General features: G+C 37.2%; 1 non-coding gene across 1 annotated transcript; it reads right to left on the reverse strand.

The window, feature by feature from the left end:
• Window positions 1-14,206: 14,206 nt before the first annotated feature.
• On the reverse strand, window positions 14,207-14,313 carry LOC137960687 (small nucleolar RNA R71). The gene has a single exon (XR_011114237.1). It is a non-coding gene; the product is annotated as a small nucleolar RNA R71 (small nucleolar RNA).
• Window positions 14,314-15,949: the final 1,636 nt, after the last annotated feature.

Raw genomic sequence — 15,949 nt, forward strand, 5'->3', positions numbered from 1 at the left:
GAGGCTGAGGGCAGTAAATTCCAGTGTCCAGCTGGATTCAGGGATGAGTGGGAGCGTTGCATATGTTCTTGATATGGACGAGAAGTTTCACCAAATGTGCAATCTTGAATTGGTGGATCTTGACAAAGTAGTAGACCACGATGATATCTTGATATCATGCTCAATGCTTACGGCCATGATACTTTCGTCGAATATGCTGGGTAATTTGTTGAACATGGACTGGGTCCAAAGACTGAGATTATCGGGGACATGCTGCATTTTGTCAATGTAGCAACCATTGGGGCAGATCCCATAAAAGTTGTTAATGTCAAAGCAGAAGTTATCAGTTTGGCGTAGGTGATAGTTCAACTTGTTGTTCGGTTGCTTATCTGTATTGGGGTATGCTACAACAAGGATGCTTACAGTGTAAAAAAAAAATTGCTTCTCTGGTTGGATGTTCCAGTTTTATAGTCCAGAGGACTGACATAGATATCGCGGTTGATACTTGAGAACAGGTGGAGACGTCGGTACGGGCAAGTAGACTCTACCTTCGAGCTTGAGGACAAGCTCTTTCTCCCAAGGGGTGTAATGTTATGCACGCAATAACATTATTATTTTAATTTTGTTCTTTAATTTACTTTATTTTATTTCACAAGGGCATTTTTGGAATATTTTATTTATAGGGGTATTTTTATAATATTTTATCTTAAACCTTATAAGGGTGAACCCTATTTAAGGGGTAAGAGTAATGAGAAAGGCAAGCATTGATTTAGAGTAAACAGGGTATGAGTTCTCCTCAACGAGCTCAGGGGTGTGCGTTCTCCTTAACGAACCTAGGGTTTTCAAGCTTCCCTTTGGCTTGATTTTCATCTTTCTCTTCTTCCTCCCTACGAATCCATGTGTCAGATCCGGGACCATAACACTGAAGCAACCAAGGTAAATCAACATAAAAGATTCGTGCACCAGCCAAAAAAACTTCAACTTTCAAGCCATTTAATGCCATCAAGAATGAGACTTTATAAGGAGAATTATATATCAAAAGAAATATTTATATGTCTATTTTCTTATTTATTCAAAAAATTCTCATTTTGAATTTTTTAGATGGAGATATCAATTTCGGAAGACTCAATAGGCATGTTGGCCAAATAAGAAAGAGTCGATTACTGAGCCTAAAATATATCATTTTATTTATCTAAAAAAAAGTATGTTTTGTGAAGTGAAGTTATACTTGGTTGAAATTTATTTAAGTTTAATTTCATAAGGAGAAAACTTCATGTCAATTTGATCTATATTTAAGGAGATATTCGTATTGAAAGAATCAAAGGTCATGCTGGTATACTGTTGCATGCGAAGATCCGGATTTCAACATAATTTTTTGCTAAATTTTTTGAGCTGCTGTTATTGATCAACAATATCAGGAAAGTATCTAATAATCTACCCTTGAAAAGTTTCTATTTGTGAACTAAAAATATCTGGAAAGAATCTTTAGAAGATCATCTTATTTTTAGAAACTTTCCTTGATTTATTTGTCAAAGATCGTCTTGCCTAAAGATTTCAAGAAAAAAAAAGGCAAGGAAAGGTGTTTTCTTTGATTGTTAAGTTGGAACCAATTGAAGGAGGATACTACCTTATTTAGAAGAGTTTTCTAGCCATGAATTTTTTGAGATTTTGTTAGTATTTTAAAATATTACAAAGAATTTGATTTGGTATCCTTGTCTAAAAAATGAAGGCAAGAAAAGATTAAAATATTTGCCTTGGCTTGAGTTACTTAGTTTACAATATATGAGCTAGTGAAGTTGTTGATACTAGCCTTGTTTTACTTGATCATACAAGAGGTGGATTAGCACTTGAGCTTGCAAAATATTTTTTGAGTTCAAGCTGGGATCATTGACATTATCACCCAGCTTGAGGGGGAGAATAGAAGGAGAAGTATGAAGGTTGGGCACATTGGAGATTGTTTGATTTCTTGATTATCAGACATCACTTGTTTCAACTTATTATTGGCAGTCTATTTCTCGGTTTGACTTACTCACTCATTGTCAAAGCTACTATCTGCTATCTACTATTGGCTTGACTCCGACTTGATTGTTACCTTGGATTATCCTCAACTTATTACTTGGTGCAGATTATCTTTTGTGTCCTTATTGCTCTTAAGGAATTTTACTACGTATAGGATATCTGATGCTATATAACTGCCTATTTCGTAAGAGTTATTTGGGCCTAAACCCACTTTAGCTACTACTATTGTGTCTCTCTGATTGAGATATTATTATTGAAGAAGGACTTTCAGTTGCTAATTGTTGTCAGCATTGGATATTCTGATGAATAAGAACACACATGGTGGACCCAGAATATTATCTTCTAGTCCCCCCTTCTTATTTAACATTTTTACTCCTACCATTTGAGAGTTGGTGCCCTGTGGAGGGACACCGTGGTGGAGGAGTTTATTACTACACTTCTGAGCAATGACTATAGATCCACTACCTACATCGGTTAGGGGTGGACCCAACATCCAGAGTGAGTCAAGTCTATTATTCACCTAAAAGGTATTTTTTGAGCTACCATGAGAAAGTGGGTGGACTCAATGCCCCATAGTAGGGCTATTTTTCTTCCTTTGAAATTGAGCAGAAAGTATTTTTTACTATGACCATTGGATTGGAGTATGGAACAATGTCTTACGCCTAGGAGTAATTTTACTCTCTTTTATATTATGCCAGCTGAGTCTCTTGGAAATGAACAAATAGACCACCAACTTGAGGGGAAGTGTTGGAAGATATGGTAGACTGTCATTTTATACAAGAAGATCCTATACAACATTTGTAACAAGTTGGGCGTTTATGATGTTCTCTCACCCCCAGATTGAGGGGGAGTGTCAAAGATCACATGACCAATGAAGGCCTACAAGTCCAAGTGTGTGAGAAGATGGGCTCAAGGCTCACAGACCAAGGAGAAGGCCCACAGGCCTACATAGTGATGGCATTATGGTAAATAACGATTCATCTCATAAAAATGGCATTGATGTAATTATTTTAAATTTTAGGGGTATCAATGTAATATTTTAATCTTATTCATCTAAAAATTGAGCTTCAAGGGAAGTGTTAGGAAAAAAGTCCATTACTCTATTCTTCCTCCTATTTTCTCCAAATTCATCACTCTTGCTCTTCTCCTCCTAAAACCTTCTCTCCAAAACTCTTCTTCTTCTTCTCACCCCTTAATCCTATTCTATTGTGATTATACATCATGAAATCCTAAGTTTAACATAAGGATACAAAACAACCTAACTTGACTCAAGATACATTTGTGCACACTCCTCCGATTGATAGTGGCTCTATATATTGGTATTGCTTCAAAGTTATAAAAGATTACAACCAACTGAAGAAATACAATGTGATGTTTACTTACCCTTGGTCATAAACTCAAATGTTTCCTCTTTACCATATGTGAGAAAGTTAGTGATAGTTCAAATAAAGCAATTTATTTATCTTTTAAGTCCTTAGCTCATGAGACCCTCCTACCTCAGGGTATTCTTGTCTTTATTATAGAATTATTTTTTTAAAGGAGCTTATGAATGCACGTTGATTTGTGAGATAGGGTGAAGTTCTTTCTTTCCCTTCTCTTATTCTTTCTACCAAACTCTCGTCTTTCTTTTTGTTCTAACCTAATTGTCTTACACATCTCTTTATCTTCTTTCTTCACTGTTTCCATCTAAATTAAGTTAAGAACTAATTCTAGACCTCTTGTTTTTTCATGGTATCAGAGTTAAACACCAAGTTTTAGAGGAGATCAACATCAAACATCTTGAGTTGAAGGTGAGAAACCCCAAAGTTTCAGGTCTCGTGTAGCAAAGCTTAACTCATGCTTTGAATTTTCTCATTTCTCTTGTCTTCTAACTTCATATAATCATTTCTCTAAGATTTCGACACACTTTGAGGGTTTATGGGCTGAATTCTATGGAATTCTAGGTTAAAATGAGGTCAAGTAAGGTGTATATGCATGAAATTTTTGTATACTGCATTGGAATCATCAAGTTCATGAGTGGGTTTTGTTGTTGTTTGAATTTTGTAATTTGAGCACTTACCTAGTGTATTTGATGTTTTCTATCCTCCTTATGAGAATTTGACATGATCCTTAATATAAAGCACTAGTTTTTATTATCCATTCATGGAGGTGAATTTCTAGAAAAAGAAATTGATGACAATTCGTTCATTGTTGTTCTAGGCATGCTTTTGGTATGGTTGGAACCTTACCTAGGCTGAGTTAATTCATATTTGGTTTGTTTATATCAATTTTAGTGATTATACAATGTCGAGAGGTAAAATGAAGTAGTGTCTCCAGTAGTGGACTATTGAAGTAGTATGAGAAGGATGTTTGAAATTAAGTGATTGAGTTGCATGAGTTATAATTATAATAAACTCTATGTTCCTTTTAATTTTACTCATGTACTAGGTTTTTTAACTTAAAACTGTAAGTATCAAGCTAGGGGAAGGACACTAAAATTTGTGCTCTAATTCCTCACTTTCTCCATCTCTTTTCCTACCCCAAATACCTAGCCTTCTCTCTTAAACTCTCTTCTCTTTTTTCCTTCTTCTTTCTCCGTCCTCTTCCCCTAAACCCTAGTTGTTCTAAGCATGAAATCCTAGAATATAACATGGTATCAGAACCAGGATTCTAGGATTTCTGGTAGAACTGCTTCCAAAGTGTTTGAAATGTGCAAAGAAGGAGTTTTTCCAGCCATTGAAACAAACGAGGTGCTGAATTTTTCAAATTCATGTAAGACTCTAAATCAAGTGGTTCCTAATCGTTGAAACTCATTTTAATTCATCCTAAACCAAGTCCTAAACATTTCAGTTTCGTTTTAGCTTCAATCTCCTTGATTTGGGGGAAAACACGCCTCTTCATAGTCACATATGGCTGAAGTCCGAATTCATGTAAGTTCTTATATTTCAATTGTTTAGCTATGAATTTGATGCCAAAAATTCAGGCATTCAATTTCTTAATTTTTAAATGCTAGATTAAATCTCCCTCCCCTTTTTCAATGAGAATTCAGTTTTCAAACCAATGAAACCCTAAAATAGCATTTGAAGTTAATTATTGAAGAAAAAGTGTTTGTTTAAGTCAACCTTCAATCCCACCTTTTAAGTGTGTTGCTTTCATGGGTTAATCATCAATTTTTCAGCATTGATTCAATGTTTAATTGCTGGAATTGATTCAATTTCGAATTTAGCATGTTTAAATCATATATGAAGTCATATTTTTATATAGAGTTATTCAAAATCTATTCAGCCATACCTTATGAATTTGTGTTGATTCTAATTTTGAAATTGTTTGTTTGCCGTGATAATCTTTTGAGATAATTACAAAATAGAGTGCTTGTAATTGATCTAGCATGGCAAAATCTCAAGTAATTCTTTTTCTTCCTTATCATATGTTGATTTTAGTAAGCATGATCCCTTGAGAATCACTACATTTCCTCTCAAGGGTTTGAGTAACTACTTGTCACGGTCTTAATCTATTAAACATTTATTGATTACTAGAGACCTTGTTGGACATAGAAACCAACCACCTATGCCTATTGACGAACCTTCCTATCACAAATGGTTGAGGAAAGATACCTTAGTTATCAATTGGCAAATAAATATCATAGAAGAACAAGTTGCAAATAATATTTTTCACTTGGAAACAACTAAGGAGATTTGGGATATATATCTTGAATTATATTATACTCATAATAGTCTTCAAAAGATTTATAATTTAGAAGATGTGCATGACAAAGCATAAAGACAATCTTCATGAATACTTTACCAAATTCAGAAGTTTATAAAAAGAATGGAGGATTGTTCAACCATACTCAACAAATATTGCAACTCAAGAAAAGAAAAGAGAAGATATGGTCTCAGCCATATGCCTTGCAAATCTACAACCTTACTTGGATGTTGCAAAGTCACAATTACTTGTTCTACAACCAGAATTTCTTTTAATGGTGTGTGTGCTAACATGCTTAGGATTCCAGTTAAAGGCTCCACAACTCAACAAGAACAAGTAGAAAATTCAGCAATATTCTCCCAAAAAAGGGGGAGTAACAACTATGAAAGAGGAAGAGGAAGAGCTGGAAAATATTATGAAAGAGGGAGAGGAAGAATTGTGGCTGAACCCACTTCCAACTCTCCAAACTTTACTCAAGATAGAAAGTGTCCTTTTGCGGGTTAAGCAATCATCTGGTTGACAAGTGCCAGAATTTACATCATAAACTGGAGTTTTTCAAGGCTAATCAAGTCTCAACTACTACCACACAACTACCCCACAAAGTGTTACCTCTCATGATCCCAAAAGGGAAGATGGTTCTTACATAATAAGATTATGAATTATTTTATAATGAACATGATAGCTCCACCTTCAAGTGCCACTACAACTACCATTGCTACTATTGGTACGTTCTCCTTTGTTTCATTTTATAGTCCTATTTCCTAGATCACTAACTTTGGTGCCTCTGAACAACTTACTATTAAAATAGATAACATATCTTCTTGACCCCTTGTACTACAGGCCAGTATGTATCTATTGCATATGGGCCCCAAACTAAAGTTTAGGGTACTAGTAAATCCACATTATCTCCCTCTCTTACACTTTCTAATGTTTTATTTGTTCCTCAATTCCCGCTTAATCTTATGTCTATTAGTTAGTTAACTAAAAGGCTTGATTACTTTTCTATATTTTCCCTTTCTCATTGTGTTTTTAGGACACCAAAATGAAGTAGGTGATTGGCGATAACGATGAGAGAGAATGTCTCTTTTTTATGGATCCAACAATTTTGACAATTGTAGAAACAATCAATAAAGAAGCCATACAATGGCACAATAGGTTGGGCCATCCTTCCTTGTCAAGTTTGAAATTATTAGTTCCCTTGTTAAAAAAATTTTGTCAGTTATCTTGTGAGTTTTGTGAGTTTGGGAACCATCACTGAAATGTGTTTCAGCCTAGACAAAACAATATATCATGTGGCCCTTTCTCTTTGATTCCTTCAGATGTGTAGGGACCAATTAATGTCAAAAATATTTTATAGTCTAAGTATTTTTTATTTTTTTGGATGATCATACAAGGGTAACTTGGTTATATTTGATGCAAGATAGATTTGAAGTGTTTATTATCTTTAATTATTTTTGTGCTATGATTGACACACTATTTCAAAGAAAAAATCAGATATTTAGGTTTGATAATGCAAAAGAATATTTTTCCTCTCACTTTCAGAATTTATGCCAACAAAAGGGCATTATCCATCACTCTTTCTATGTGCATACACCACAATAGAATAGTGTCTCGGAAAGGAACATGCATCTTTTTGAAGTTCCATGAACACTTATGTTGTCCATGAATGTCCCTCAACTCTATTGGCCATATGCAGTTCTCAATGCTTGTTTTTTTAATAAATTGCATGTCTTCTAGTGTATTACATGAGAATATACCATTATCCAAGTCATTTCATGACCCATCTTCTTTCCATTACCTTCTAGAGTATTTGGTTGTGCTTCATTTGTTCATAATTTGGTCGTCACCAAAACAAGTTTAACCCTAGGGCTATCAAGTGTATTTTCCTAGGATACACAAAAAATAAAAAAAGTTATGTGTGTTATACACAAGAAGTGGGTGAGAATGTAATTGAGCAATTCAAATGTTGTGTTAGCTGACTAACTAATAAAATATTCAAGGGAAAGGTAGGAACAAAAAGAATATATGTGAGCGGAAGTGATGGTGTAACAGAGGTGGATCCTTTCCCAAGAACTTTAGTTTGGGAGCCGTCAGCTATGGTAACAAATTTATTTAAGAGACAAGAAGAAACTGAGTGAAGTAGATTTTTGTTACCTGTGAGATGCTCAAAGGCCCCTGAGTCAATTATCCAGGATGAAGAGGAGGAAGTGGCATAGAGCATACCTGAAGCGATGGTAGTGGTAGCAGTTGAGGAGGAACTTGGAGGAGAGACCATCAGTGTTTTTCATTTTTTGGAATAAGTCATACTCATCATCGGTAAGGGTTTCTTTTCTGTTGATGGGGTAGACTGGTCCTCCTTTGTATCACTTATTGAGGCTTGATTAGCTTTAACCCAATCCAGTATGCCATAGATTTTAAAACAGTGATCTATAGTGTGGCCATATTTCCCACAATGGGTGCAATCCCTACCATCTGTTCTAATAAAACCATTCCTTCCACCTCTTCCTTGTCCTCCTCTATAATTTCTTTCACGGCCTCGGCCACGGTCGATTGATGTTCCCCTATGCCCGGAGTACATAATGGATGACACTTCAGTAGGAGAAGAAGAAGAAGAGTCTGGAATGCAGAGTAATGTGGCACATACATCATCAAAGGTGGGAACAACAAAGGCACTAAGGAGTTTACTTTTAGCAACTTCGAGATATGGATTAATGTTTGCTCGGAAAATGGTAGTAACTAAGACTTCCTTCTGCTTGTTTTGGACACAGACATCAGTGGAGGTAGACTACGCTAGCTTCCATTATTGAAGAAGGCCTCTAAAATGAGTCAAATATTCATGGATATTTTCTCCTTATTTAGTGCTGAACTTTCTTTGGAGAAATCATATGGCATGTGTAAGTTGTCAGAGCTAGAGTACAACTTAGCACATGTCTCCCAAATTTATTTGGTGGTGTCGAGGTGAATAACATTATTGGAGATAGGTTCTTCCATGTTTTTGATGAGCCAACTAATTACTAAAGTGTCACTTTTTCACCACTTATCATAAGCAATATCTTCTTCATCAATGGTTGGCCCAAGTTTGGTGTGGTGACCAAGTAGATCCCTTGTTATAAGGAACCGTTGAACCAATGTGAACCATCTCAAGAAATTTGATATCCCTCGCTAGGGTATGGTAGTAATCTTGAGGATATCATTCTCGTTACCGATGTATTCTTCAGCCATAAGAGGCAATTCAAGGGTAATATTATGCTCAAATTTGAAGTAGACTAAGTAAGCTACTTGGAGATTCAAGACCAGCCAAGGCTAGTTCGAGTAGATGGGAGGAGAACCCGAGCTCATCAAGTTTTTAGGCAAGGAGGTAACCCTCTTATGCCAGTCAACTTGCTGGCCAAAAATTTATATAATTAATTCTCTAGTCTTCCTTGTAGAGAATAACAAAAATAAATCAATAAGCATGAGATCAAGTAAGGTAAGGTAGCAATTCCGAATTAGATCTTTCAAAGATCATTCCAAAAATATATTTGACTTCAGCTTGGGATAAACCAATATAGATTCAGTTCCTTATAAATTACGCAAGATATAATTGATAAAAAATAAAAAAAATCAGGCTTAAATCAAGAAGATATTGTAAGATCTTCAAAGGCAACAATCTTTCTTCATATGGATTGGTGTCAACTAGTCACTTACTTTCTTATTTTGTGCTTGATTCATTTTATGTAAAACAAAATATTCAATGTTTGATTTTCCAAGAACAATCATCCACCTCATGGCTCTCAAAGAATTGTCCAAAAAATCACAAAACCGAGTAGAGTTCTTCAAACAACTCGGTTAATGGAAAAACTTACCATAGAAGCTAAGTGTAAAACAGAGTAAGCTTAACCCAGGAACATCTTAACAGAAATCAAGAAGAAAGCCAACACTCAACTTTATTTCAATACAAAGCTGATTTTGTCCCACCACATGCTCTTAGAAGAGCTTCATTCTGGACTTATAGAAGAAGAAACTGAAAATGAAAACGAACAGGGATTAGGTATTACTCTGGATGTGATTTGTTGCTAAAGAACACCTCTATTTATAGGTGATTTTCAGCATTGAATTGAGGAAGACAGCTGGGAGGCAACTGTAGAAATAAGAGAAAGGAAGCTTCCTTTCTCTTCCTGTGCTGATGGATGCCTCTGTCCGCTGTGACGGTCAGTACAGAGTCACCTCTGTTTTTCGCTCCTTCCATTAATTCCTGTTCACACTTGAGTCCTTTTAATTTTTCGTTCATGCTTGGGTCTCCCATTCGTGACTAAGGGCATACCGTGGGCCGGGGCATACAGGTAGGCCCCGAACCCCGCCACTAAGGGGGCTAGCCCCCTTGGACCTCCGTCGGGGCTGACGCCCTGAACCCTGCCTTCGTTTTACAATTTCTTCACTAATAATCATTGCGGTCACAATTCGACCTCATCAGCGTCTAAGCCAGAACTGCTAACTAATTTACTCACTATCGACATTGGCGCTCCTCATACTTTGGGGCCAGTTAATACATTAGATTAGCAGTAGCTCGTGAGAGGTGGGCATTGACACACTAACACTAAGTAATTAGATTTATTAAATAAAATGGATAAAAAACCACTCATTATTGGCTCAAGAACAATTTTATTTATCATAAAATCTTGTTCCCACAAAATTATAACCTTTTATGTAGAAAATCTCTACATAAACAGATTTTTAGCCAAGAACTTGCAAACAGACAAAACTGCCTTGGTACTCTTCTTCTAATCCGAGATGCAGAAACCTCAATAATTTCATAAAATGAAGATAGAAATAAAATCATCTCTAAACCATCTTCTAAAGATTCAAAAACCAAGAGCATTAAGTAATAATAGCAAGAATGAAAAACTTATCTCACAAGCTTCAATCTTGCTTCACAAAGAGCCTTCTATTTGTAGCTTTGATTATAACTTCTTAGAGCATTCTTTTGACATGGGGATCCTAAATTTGATGCTATGATACCATGTTGAAATTAGGACCCCATGATTGAAACCTCGAGCAAGATGAGAGAGGGAGAAGAAAAATAGCAAAGAGAGAGAGAGAGAGCTTGTGTAGAGAGGAGAGAAGAGAAAAGAGAGAAAAAGACTTTAGTCTAGAGAAAGATTCTTCCACGAGTTGATAAGTGGAGAGTTTGATTGAACCTCTCAACTAAGACCCCTATTTATACTATTTCCATTTTTTAAGCATATTTAAGTCTCATTTACAACTTTAGTTATTTTCAATTTTTTTATATCATTTGCACAAGTATATCTCTACATCTTGCATACCAAATCTTCCTAACATATTACAACATATTTATATTCACCCAATAAATTACAATTGAATTGAAAGAATACAAAAAATATAGACAGCACCACACGTACAATATGGGATTCTTAGAAACTTAGACCATATATATGCTCTCGGGCCCAAGAAATGAAGACTACTTGCAATTATACCTTGTTTTATTTTTATTTTCCCAAAGCTGAGTTTATAGATGATAGTAATTGGGTGTAAAATTCCTGGAGGGAAAAATGATAGGGGCATACCTGTAGAGGCAGCAGAAAACATGTAATTGAATGAAAAGATTATATAACAGAAAATAGATGGAAGCCAAAATGCAAAGAAAAACTTGTAGGCAGGCATAACAATGAAGTAACCAATTCTTTCTTCCCAAAGAATAAGAAAATAGAGATATTATGATATATAAAAAGGCACACTTGTCCTTTTAGGTGTAACTATCATATCCCCAACAAAATTAAGAGATCAAGTAGCCTAATATTTCGGTAGTTTACTCTTTTGGAGAAACTCTCTTGTAGGCGTCTGGATCCTTCAATATTCTATTTTTTTTCATTGTTCATCAAAATAATTGACTTAACCTAAAGTTATAGAGCAACATTGAACCACTATCGTAGGCTTTTTATTTTTTTTATTTTTTATTTTTTGTAATTGTAAAAAAAAAGTAAGCTCATCCCAGGAACATCTTAACAGCAATCAAGAAGAAAGCCAACGCTGAACTTTATTTCAATACAAAGCTGATTTCGTCCCACCACACGCTCTTAGAAGAGCTTCAATGGCTCCTGGACTTACAGAAGAAGAAACTAAAGGACACAATGAACATGGAATAGGTATTACTTTGGATGTGATTTGTTGCTGAAGAACACCTCTATTTATAGGTGATTTGCAACACTGAATCGAGGAAGATGATAGATGCCATATTCTGACATGAGAAATAGGTTAATTATAATAGAATAACCTTTATAATTGTGTTATAGGTGGTTACTTATCGGTTTTCAAATGAAATGAGCATTTATTGAGTTTGGTATTAATCACTGTCGATATTGCATATTTCTTCCTCCTGAATTATATTTCATTATTTTTTTAGTCTTATTTCTTCCTGAAATGCTTTTTATAGATTCAATTATGGAATTTCAAGAGAATTTGGGTGGAGAAGAAGATATTTACCAAAATGCCCTTAGTGAAATGGAGGTAATTTCTAGGGCAAATTGTTTTAAAATAAGAAAAATCATATTTAAAGGGAGAGGCGTCGAACGAGAGGGAGGAGGAGCGTGAAAGGAAAAGAGAGAGTATTGAAAAACAGAGGAGCACCGTCGACCGAAACAGGGGAGGATCCGAGAGGAGTTCCCCACCGCCGTTCGCCAGGCCACCGTCGTCCACCGTCGTCCACCACCATCCGGCAACCGAGAACAGACCCGAGGAGAGCTCGAGAGAGTCTCCATTGCGGCGAGTTCGACGCTGCCATTCTTTGCTCGCCAGGCCAGGAGGGGATCCGAGAGGGCTTCTCCGGTGCCACTTCTTCTTTCCGACCATCCTCCGGCGTCGTTTAAATATTCCGACCAGTCCCGGAGCCATTCCGACTCCAACCGAGACTCGAGAGAGCCGGTTAGAGAACGTCAGCTCTGTTTCGCTCTTCGCCGGACGTTACCTCCGTCCGTCGGCTTCTAACCGTCGTCGCCGGCGTCGACCTCCGGCCACTCACTATTGCTACCCGACGCCACCAATTTCCGGAAATCGCAGCACCCGTGAGAACGAGTTGCTGCCCGAGCGAGAGGAGGAAGAAGGGGAGTAATTCGTCATTATTGAATTTAATTTTTTATATGGTTTGAACTTAGGTTTTGAATGTTAATTGAATCTGATTTGATAATTAAGGTTTATTTAAGATTTGTTTTCTTGATATTTGATTAAATTAGTTAATTAGGGTAAGATTATAATTGAGGTTAGATTTTGGTATTTTAATCCGATTTCTGTCTTTAACTCTAGGCGCCCGAGAGGGGCTAGACACAAGGATTGAGAATTCGGATTCGTGGTTACGTGGCACTCGAGAGAGGCACGAATCACGGTAAAATCCAAAGTTGATAATTTTAGCATCATCACAATAGGAAATTAATTCTCTGCATTCTATTGTAATCCGATCTTTGTCATTAACTCTAGGCGCCCGAGAGGGGCTAGACGCAAGGATTGAGAATCCGGATTCGTGGTTACGTGGCGCTCGAGAGAGGCACGAATCACGGTAAAATCCAGAGTTGACGTTTCCTGCTGTGCAAGTAGTTAATTAAATTATTGCTTGATAATTTAGGATATAATTAGTGTTTAGTTCATATTAATTCATCATATTTGGTTAGGCTAGTTGACTGAAGAATACACGAAATTCAATCCTCCCTGTGGATATGACCCTCGCTTACTGCTAGATTACATGAACGATTCGTACGCTTGCGAGGTATAAAAGTCGATGTAACTAAAATTCTACATCAAGTTTTTGGCGCCATTGCCGGGGAGGCGCGTATTAAGCGTATTTCTTTGTTCTCCATAGTCTTAGGTTAGATTTTTTTATTTATTTTATTTTATTTTATTTTTATTTTTATTTTTATTTATTTTTATTTTTATTTTTTTGGATTTATTTTTATTTCTTCTAGTTAGTTCATATTTTTAGTAGCGAGTTTGTTAGCTTAATTTGATAGTTCATTTTGTTTCTTTTTGTGTTTTTATGCACGGGCGCCGCTCCCTAGGTGGACCATTAGCTCCCTTTGTTGAAGAGGTAGAACATATTTGTAGGAAAACACCCGAAGTCAAGTTAGGAGCTACCATGGCCAATCAGGGCGAACCATTACAGTTACCTGCAGCAGGTGACCATAGAGCCCTGAGGGATTATTCTATCCCATCCCACTTCACATCACCTTCTTGCATTATATTGCCACCCACTACTGCCGCCAGTTATGAGTTGAAACCGGGTGTGATCCAACTCCTCCCTACATTCTATGGGTTGGAGAAGGAGGACCCATATTACCACATCAAGGAATTCTTAGATATTTGTGCAACTTTTAAATTCCAGAATTTCTCAGATGACTCTATCCGGTTAAGACTTTTTCCATTTTCACTTAAGGATAAGGCCAAGTCTTGGCTTAATTCCTTAGAGGTGGGCAGCATTACTTCATGGGACACATTAGTCACGAAATTTTTGTCCAAGTACTTTCCCATTCAGAGAACTACAGCCCTCAGGAGAGAAATCTCCAACTTTATGCAGCAGGAGGGTGAACACTTTTATGAGGCTTGGGAGAAATGGAAGGATTTGATCCGTAGGTGTCCGCATCATGGGTTTGAGAAATGGCATTTAGTGCAATACTTTTATCAAGGTCTTACACCCCAGGTTAGATCCATGGTAGATGCAACGAGTGGTGGGAGTTTGATGGGTAAGAGTGCTAGTGAGGCGTGGGATTTTTTTGAAACGTTGAGTGATCAATCTCAGCAATGGGGTTCGTCATTTAATGTTGATAGGAGATCCCACAAAGCCAAAAGAGGGGGTCTCTATGAGGTTAGTGAAACACCTATGCTCATGGCCAAGATTGAAGGGTTGACTAGAAAAATTGATGCCCTTATGGTGTCCAAGAGTTCACCTGCTCCTAACCCATCTACTGTCTGTGCCATATGCTCTGGTTCATCTCGTCCCACACAAATGTGTCCATCTAGTTCATCCTACCCAGAGCTCATTGAGGACTTGAATGCAGTCCAGAATTTTCATAGACCAAACTAGAACGATCCTTTTTCAGAAACATATAATCCGGGTTGGGCTAGGCACCCAAATTTCTCATGGTCCAAGGGCCCACAGGTTGGGGGTCCTCCAGGGTTTACTCAACCCCAAGCTCCGCGCCCACACTTCACTCAACAACCATTGATTCCACAAAAACCTTCACTTGAGGATACACTTCAATTATTCATGCAGAATACACAGTCCTCCATTGCTAAACTTGAAATGCAAGTGAGTCAGTTGGCCAGCCACATGAGTGAACAAGCACAAAATAGACTCCCGAGTCAAACCATTCCTAACCCCAAAAGCACACATGAGAGTGAGTTGAGTTCCAAACCCCACCATGAGCAAGCCAAAGCCATAACCACCCTTAGGAGTGGTCGTGAGTTGAACAATGGGGTAGGGACCACTAAGTCTAAGGAGTCAAAGGATGACAATGGGGACACATCATTGAGTGAAGAACCTCCAAGTTCTCCACCAACAGCCAAGCAGATCCCTAACCAAGTCCCATTAGCTCCTTATCCGCAGAGGTTATCGGGCCCACCTAGGAAAGGAGATAGCATGCATGAAACGTTGGAACTGTTTAGTAAGGTTCACATTAACATTCCACTTCTTGATGCTATTAGGCAAGTGCCTGCCTATGCACGATTTTTGAAAGACCTTTGTACACAGAAGAGAAAACAACATGTTAACAAAAAGGTCTTTCTTACTGAGAATGTAAGCTCAATTCTGAAGCATAACACTCCTCCTAAAGTTAAAGATCCTGGATGTCCCACAATTTTATGTGTCATTGGTGAACATACCATCCAGAGAGCTCTTCTTGACTTAGGGGCAAGTGTGAATTTGCTTCCTTTCTTTGTGTACCAGCAATTAGGTTTGGGGGAATTGAAGCTAACTCCCATCACACTTCAACTATCTGACCGTTCTGTCAAGATACCACGAGGAATAGTTGAAGATGTTTTGATAAAAGTGGACAAATTTCTGTTCCCGGTTGATTTCATTGTTCTTGATATAGAACCAGTAGTCGATGTGACCAACCAAATTCCTGTCATCCTAGGACGTCCCTTCTTAGCCACATCTAATGCTATCATTCATTGTAAAAGTGGTCAGTTGGAGTTGTCTTTTGGAAATTTTAAGATCTCATTGAATGTATTTAATGCCGGGCACCACCCACTTGAGTCTGATGATCTGAGTCCTGCATTTAATATA

This window comes from Aristolochia californica, unplaced genomic scaffold (assembly GCF_029961685.1).
Source record: "Aristolochia californica isolate CCGP_79_NKW_82.1479 unplaced genomic scaffold, dmAriCali1.0.hap1 SCAF_3, whole genome shotgun sequence".
Taxonomy (NCBI): domain Eukaryota; kingdom Viridiplantae; phylum Streptophyta; class Magnoliopsida; order Piperales; family Aristolochiaceae; genus Aristolochia; species Aristolochia californica.